Below are 7,799 nucleotides of genomic sequence, written 5' to 3'. Positions count from 1 at the left end.
CAACAGGGAGTTATAGGCGTTTTAGTATCGAAAGGTCAGAAATCTGAACTCTGTTTTACAGCGTCTATAGGCTCTTTTGAAACAAATTTTTGGGTAAGTATTCGGTGTCCAAAATCTACAAAATCGGTGTCAAAAGAAACACATACGAGTCTAATTTCAAACAAAATAGTTCCTGCCTGAATTCTCATTCTATATTAAAACTTATAGCCGAAACAGTGCTTAGGGGTCAGTTTACCGAAAGACTTTCAGAATCCATGGTTTAAGTCCAAAGAGAGATATATCAGTCTCTAAATAGAAATCTTCCAATTTATTTTGAATCAACATAAAAACAGAGTCAAATACTTATGTAGGATGGGGTTAGAACACTTGCCTTTGCAAATTTTTACCCGAAGTAACAAGATTAAAGCAAAAACCCTAAAAGCCCCAAATTTTCTTTCTCTTCTCCTTCTTCTTCTTCTTCTTCTTTTTCTTCTTTTCTTTCCCTGGTCCCCCACGAGCTGCCTCCTCTGCTTCCTTAACAACGAAGGCAGAGAGGCTTAAGCGGTGGAATTTGTCATTTGGTGCATTTTGCAGTTTAGTCCTCGTTTTTATCATATTCACGATTAGGTCCTTAGGGTTTACATATAGGTCCTCAGATTCTTTCTTTTTTTTTTTTTTGAACAGATCTCCCAAATCTTAAAAATAAGTTACCTCTGATTCATACTCTATTTCTTGTGTCAATTAAAAATAGATGCTTACATTATCACCAGAAATATTATACGAAAATTCGGAAATGAGGGGTGTTACACTCTCCCCCCCTTAAAAGAAAAATTTAGTCCTCTAAATTTATCGTACCTCTATTCGATGAAAAGACGAGGATACACCTTTTTCATTTCCTCTTCTAGCTCCCAAGTTGTCTCTTCTCCAGAATGATGTCTCCAATTTACTTGAACCAGTGGGATGACCCGATTCCTTAGGACTTTTTCTTTCTTATCAATAATCTGAATAGGCTCTTCCACATAGGATAGATCTTTATCGAACTCCACCAGCTCATACTTAATGATGTGAGAAGGGTCATACATATACTTTCTAATCATCGAGACATGAAATATATCATGGACATGGCTCAATGCTGGTGGCAAGGCAATCCTGTAAGCGACAGAACCAACCCTCTCAAGAACCTCAAAAGGTCCAATAAATCTTGGGCTTAATTTTCCTCTCTTCCCAAACCTCATAATGCCTTTGGAAGGGGAGACTTTTAAGAATACAAAATCTCCGATTTCAAACTCAATATCTCGTCTTCTATTGTCAGCATAACTCTTTTGACGACTCTGAGCAGTTTTTAACCTTTTCCTTATTACTTGAATTTTCTCGGTAGTTTCTTGTACCTTGTCCGGTGCTAATAGCTTTCTGTCTCCAACTTCCTCCCAACATACAGGTGTTACGCACTTTCGCCCATATAGAGCTTCATAAGGAGCCATCTGAATACTTGAATGATAACTATTATTATACGTGAACTCAACAAGTGAAATATCCTTATCCCATTCACCTTTCCAATCCATAACATAGGCTCTAAGCAAATCCTCAAGTGTTTGAATTGTTCTTTCTGACTGACCATCAGTCTGAGGATGATATGCAGTACTAAACTTGACTTTAGTGCCCATCGACTCCTGCAATTTTCTCCAGAATCTAGAGAGAAATCTGGAGTCTCTATCAGAGATAATCTCCTTTGGAATACCATGAAGTCTTACTACTTCATTAACATATAAATCTGCAAGTCTATCAAGTGAATAAGTCATATTAATCGGTAGGAAATGCGCAGATTTTGTTAACCTATCAATGATAACCCAAATAGCATCATGCTTCCTCGAGGTTCTGGGTAGTCTTGAAACAAAATCCATAGTAATACATTCCCATTTCCATTCAGGAATAACTAAAGGTTGCAACAACCCTCCAGGTCTTTGGTGTTCCACTTTGATTTGCTGACAAGTCAAACATTTAGAAACATACATTGCCATTTCTTTCTTCATGCCTTTCCACCAATAATGACTTCGAAGATCTCTATACATCTTAGTGCTCCCAGGGTGTAGGGTGTACTTTGAAGTATGACTTTCAGTTAGGATTTGATTCTTGATAACTAGTTCATTTGGTACACATACTCTCTCCCCAAATCTCAATAGGCCATCCTTTGAAATTTGAAATTGTGGCTTCAATCCCTTTTCTACTTCAGTCCTCAAGTAGATTAAATGTGGATCTCGTAATTGTCCTTCCTTAATTTGTTGCATAAGATCAGACTGCACTTGAATGGAGGCCATCAGAATCATCGAGTCTTGCTCTTTCCTCAAAGCTTTCAAATCAAAATTTTCTTCTATTAGCTTCCATTGCTTCACGACCAGACTAGCCATAAAACTTGTAGATTTCCTACTAAGTGCATCAGCTACAACATTGGCTTTGCCCGGGTGATAACGGATGGTACAATCATAATCCTTCAGAAGTTCAATCCATCTTCGCTGCCTCATGTTTAACTCTTTCTGAGTGAAAATATATTTTAAACTCTTGTGATCAGTAAAGATTTCAAACTGCCGACCATACAAATAATGTCTCCAAATCTTTAAAGCAAAAATAATTGCTGCCAATTCCAAATCATGAGTTGGGTAATTCAGTTCATAACCTTTAAGTTGCCTAGAAGCATACGCAATTACTCTCCCTTCCTGCATCAAAACACATCCTAGGCCCTTACTTGAAGCATCAGTATAAACTACAAACTCATCATTACCCCTTGGAATAGTGAGAATAGGGGCACTAGTCAATCTTCTTTTTAACTCTTGAAAACTTTGCTCACAATCATCACCCCATACAAATTTCATATTCTTCTTAGTGAGTTTGGTGAGAGGTTGAGCAATTCGAGAAAATCCCTCCACAAATCTCCTATAATAACCTGCCATGCCCAAGAAGCTCCTAACTTCTGTCACATTTGTTGGTACTTCCCATTCAACTACAGCTTCTATTTTCCTTGGATCAACAGATATACCCTTTCCTGAAATCACATGGCCTAAGAAGGCAACTTCATTCAACCAAAATTCACATTTGCTGAACTTTGCATACAACTTCTTTTCTCTTAGTATGGACAATACCTTCCTCAAGTGTTCCTCATGCTCCTGATTACTCCTTGAATACACCAATATGTCATCAATAAATACAATTACACAGATATCCAAGAGCTGTTGAAATGTCCTATTCATTAGTTCCATAAAAGCTGCAGGGGCATTAGTCAAACCAAAAGGCATCACCAAAAATTCATAATGACCATATCGAGTTCTGAAGGCTGTTTTTGAAATATCCTCCTCTTTGATCCTCAACTGATAGTAACCTGACCTCAGGTCAATCTTAGAGAATACTTGTGCACCCTGCAGTTGATCAAACAAATCATCAATTCTAGGTATGGGATATTTGTTTTTGATGGTCACCTGATTCAACTGTCTATAATCAATACAAAGCCTCAATGTTCCATCCTTCTTCTTCACTAATAGTACCGGAGCACCCCATGGGGATACACTGGGTCGTATGAAACCCTTATCTAATAATTCTTGTATTTGCTTCTTTAATTCTTCTAACTCAAGTGGTGCCATTCTGTAGGGAGGCTTAGATATTGGGGTTGTACTGGGGACTAGATCAATAGCAAATTCACCCTCTCTATCTAGAGGTAAACCAGGCAAGTCATCAGGAAATACATCAGGGAATTCTTTGACCACTGAAATTTCATCTATGTGGGTTTCCTGATTTGAATGCTCCTTTACACACACCATATAACAAAGACAACCTTTCTGCATAAGATGATAAGCTTGAAGTGCGGATATCAAGCAAGGAGGCAAATCATGCTTAATGCCCTCAAAGAAAAATATAGGCTGATCTGGTATGCAGAAGGTAATTATTTTTTTGTAACAGTCAATACTAGCGTGATGAGAAGATAACCAATCCATGCCAAGTATAATATCAAAACCCTGGATCTCTAGGAGAATCAAATCAGCAAGGAGTTCATGGTCTCCAACAAAAATCAGACAAGAGGACCAGATTCAAGTTCGTTATCAAAGAATCTCCAATGATTGTACTTACATATAGCACATAATGTAGTGGTCTAGGTTGAATACCCAAGTGATAGGCAAAATATTCCGAATCAAATCATTGATGGGACCCATGGTCAAACAAATATTTGCATTCTTTCATAAACATGCATAATACCTTTGACCACTAATTCATAAGTTTCAGAATCATATTCAGTGATAGCATACACTCTGACATGGGCTGATGATTTATGAGGCAATGACTCTTTCTTATTGTTCAAAGGGCAGTCTTTTATTTTATGATCCAACTTTCTACAAGCAAAATAGACTCCAATCACCCGAAACACAAATTTGTTTCATAATTTAACTTATAATTCACACATGATTGAGTCTTTTGTGATGACTTCCCATTTCAAATCCAAAAGTCTTGACCCCCTCGTTATTACTTTCTGATTCATTTCCAATCATATTTTTATTGCTAAACTTATCCTTATCATTCTTGCCACATATCTCCAAAAATTCTTTTCATTGTTGCCAATAATAATCAGCCTCTACTTCCAATATAAGGTAGCAAAAGAAATATTTCGATCATCAGAACAATTTTATACATCGAATATCTTCTCTATTCGCATCATCCATTTTTCTACCACCAATGAAATTAGGTCCACCATGCTTCCGCTGCGCCACTCTGATTCAATATCCCCGATTACCCCTTTCATCCCACTTAATTAATCAAAATCAGATGAAGTAGGAGGACTAAATGTCCTCATCATCCCAGATTCCTAAAATACATCAAAGAAAATTTCCACCAATCACTATAGTTCACTAGACCTCAATATATTTTGCACGTCAACATATCAAATATTTCAGTAATCCTCAAACCATGCTCTGATACCACCTCTGTCACGCCCCTAAAAATATACATGATATTTAAAATCTTTCGTCACAACTAACCCAGGATCCAAACACACATTTGAGGTCACTAAGAAAACATTCAAATCAAAAATTTCGCTTCTATAATCTACCAATTCATATCCCTGTGCAATTCATAAACATAGCACACATCACTCGAAAATTTATACCATCTGAACCCGACTCATCAAAATAAAAACCACAATATAAGTCCACAAGTGGGGAAATCTATGCAGTCACCACAATCATCGATTTACCATAAGTTCATATCATTACACAAATTTAATTTAACATTCCAAAACCCTATACATGAGGGATCCTTTAACTTACACAAAATCCACAGGTTTAGATTCATAGTCACATTTCATTAGATGCAAGGTAGCTTATACACAACTACATATATGCTAACAAAAGTTCTGCCCAACGTCTTCTAAACTTTCCACTGCCTCAGCCCATTCTTAACATTTAAGCAAGCGATACGCTATCCTGAAAAATTTATCAACAAACGGAGTGAGCATAAAGAGCTCAGCAAGTGACTAACATATCCATATCAAAATAGTACAATTTCCAAAGAGATACAGTATCAAAACACAAAAGCAGAATATACGATTTCGTATACATAATATCATTAGGAGCAGAATCATAATTGTCCTTTTTAATCATACATATTTGGTTCCTGACAGATGGGGCATAGAGTAATTGGAGCATATCAGAAACAAAGGAAACATATCGGAGCTTATCAATGGCATATAAAATGTTCCAGAACACATCAACGATCTATGGAACATTACGAAGCAAACTCAATAGTGAATGAAGCATTTCAGAGCATATCAAACTCATATGTCGTACAGAAGCTCAAACGTCGTCCTTGACGTTGCAATCATATCATACTTATCCAGAGCACGAACAGAAATAACTCACCAAAACTCTGGATGTCACATCAAACATATAGAGGGTGTAGTGGGATCTCAGTCAGAATGTGATTCATCCATTTCTGAATGACCACCTGACAAAAGTCTCCCACGTCTGGGAGCTCCATCCACCCACGTCTAGGTGAAGTCAGAGGGGGCCGGCAGAGCATCGCAGGCTCTATGCATAACTCCCTTTACCATTTCTGGCAAAGGTTCACAACTCCCTTTACCATTTCTGGCAAAGGTTCACAACTCCCTTTACCATTTCTGGCAAAGGTTCACAACTCCCTTTACCATTTCTGGCAAAGGTTCACAACTCCCTTTACCATTTCTGGCAAAGGTTCACAATATCCCACACACCAGAGTACAAGAAGGCAGTTTCAACAATAAGCAGCATATAACGGAAGCACACGCGGAACAACCAAACGTACATGTGCCTTTTCAAAACAATGATGCAAGGAACAAATCTCTCACAAAAGTATTCATTTTAGGAAAGAATTGAAAGCAAGAGTGTACAGGGATTCCAAGCAATCATAATCAGCTCAATTCCAATAAGAAGGTTAGACAAATTCAGATATCCAAAGGAATGGAACCAAATACGCGAAAATCGACCAAAGTTCGATTTCGGACAGAATTCCAGTGGCACATCAAACAAATATTTTAGAATGACAATTATGCTCCAATACCCATCATAAGGCTATGGTCGAATCATATATCGATCTATATTAAGATGGAACAGATTTCATATGAAACAGGGCTCCCAACACTGAGTTACCTCTGATTTGGTAACACAAGGTCAAAATCACAATCACTGTGTTACAGAATTTATAGGGTCGGAATCAACAGACGATAGGGTGGGCAATTAAACTCCAAAATTTTCAAACTATATGTCAAAAGAGAGAATTTCAAGTCTACTTTCAAATAAAATCAGTTTGATACAAATCAGAATTTTCAACAGGGAGTTATAGGCGTTTTAGTATCGAAAGGTCAGAAATCTGAACTCTGTTTTACAGCGTCTATAGGCTCTTTTGAAACAAATTTTTGGGTAAGTATTCGGTGTCCAAAATCTACAAAATCGGTGTCAAAAGAAACACATACGAGTCTAATTTCAAACAAAATAGTTCCTGCCTGAATTCTCATTCTATATTAAAACTTATAGCCGAAACAGTGCTTAGGGGTCAGTTTACCGAAAGACTTTCAGAATCCATGGTTTAAGTCCAAAGAGAGATATATCAGTCTCTAAATAGAAATCTTCCAATTTATTTTGAATCAACATAAAAACAGAGTCAAATACTTATGTAGGATGGGGTTAGAACACTTGCCTTTGCAAATTTTTACCCGAAGTAACAAGATTAAAGCAAAAACCCTAAAAGCCCCAAATTTTCTTTCTCTTCTCCTTCTTCTTCTTCTTCTTCTTTTTCTTCTTTTCTTTCCCTGGTCCCCCACGAGCTGCCTCCTCTGCTTCCTTAACAACGAAGGCAGAGAGGCTTAAGCGGTGGAATTTGTCATTTGGTGCATTTTGCAGTTTAGTCCTCGTTTTTATCATATTCACGATTAGGTCCTTAGGGTTTACATATAGGTCCTCAGATTCTTTCTTTTTTTTTTTTTTGAACAGATCTCCCAAATCTTAAAAATAAGTTACCTCTGATTCATACTCTATTTCTTGTGTCAATTAAAAATAGATGCTTACATTATCACCAGAAATATTATACGAAAATTCGGAAATGAGGGGTGTTACATCTTCCAAGAAACAAAACTTTGTTACACTATCTACAACCGAAGCCAAATACATAGCGGCTAGTGTATGTTGTGCACAAGTTGTATAGATAAAAAATACATTAGAAGATTATAAAATTCACCTTAAGAATATTTTCATAAAATGTGATAACATGAGTACAATATGCTTAACGAAAAATCCTATTCAATACTCTAGAAC

The 7,799-nt window shown here is 36.9% G+C and overlaps 1 long non-coding RNA gene across 1 annotated transcript; it reads right to left on the bottom strand.

Moving 5' to 3' along the window:
* Positions 1–5,159: 5,159 nt before the first annotated feature.
* Positions 5,160–7,577, bottom strand: LOC135644695 (uncharacterized). Its single transcript, XR_010498564.1, has 2 exons — positions 7,186–7,577; positions 5,160–5,438 (listed from the first exon to the last, which is right to left on the bottom strand). It is a non-coding gene; the product is annotated as an uncharacterized LOC135644695 (long non-coding RNA).
* Between the last annotated feature and the right edge of the window lie 222 nt (positions 7,578–7,799).

Source organism: Musa acuminata, chromosome BXJ3-8, assembly GCF_036884655.1.
Source record: "Musa acuminata AAA Group cultivar baxijiao chromosome BXJ3-8, Cavendish_Baxijiao_AAA, whole genome shotgun sequence".
Taxonomy (NCBI): domain Eukaryota; kingdom Viridiplantae; phylum Streptophyta; class Magnoliopsida; order Zingiberales; family Musaceae; genus Musa; species Musa acuminata.
Note: the sequence above shows the minus strand (reverse complement) of the source record. Positions and strands in the feature narration are given on the sequence as shown.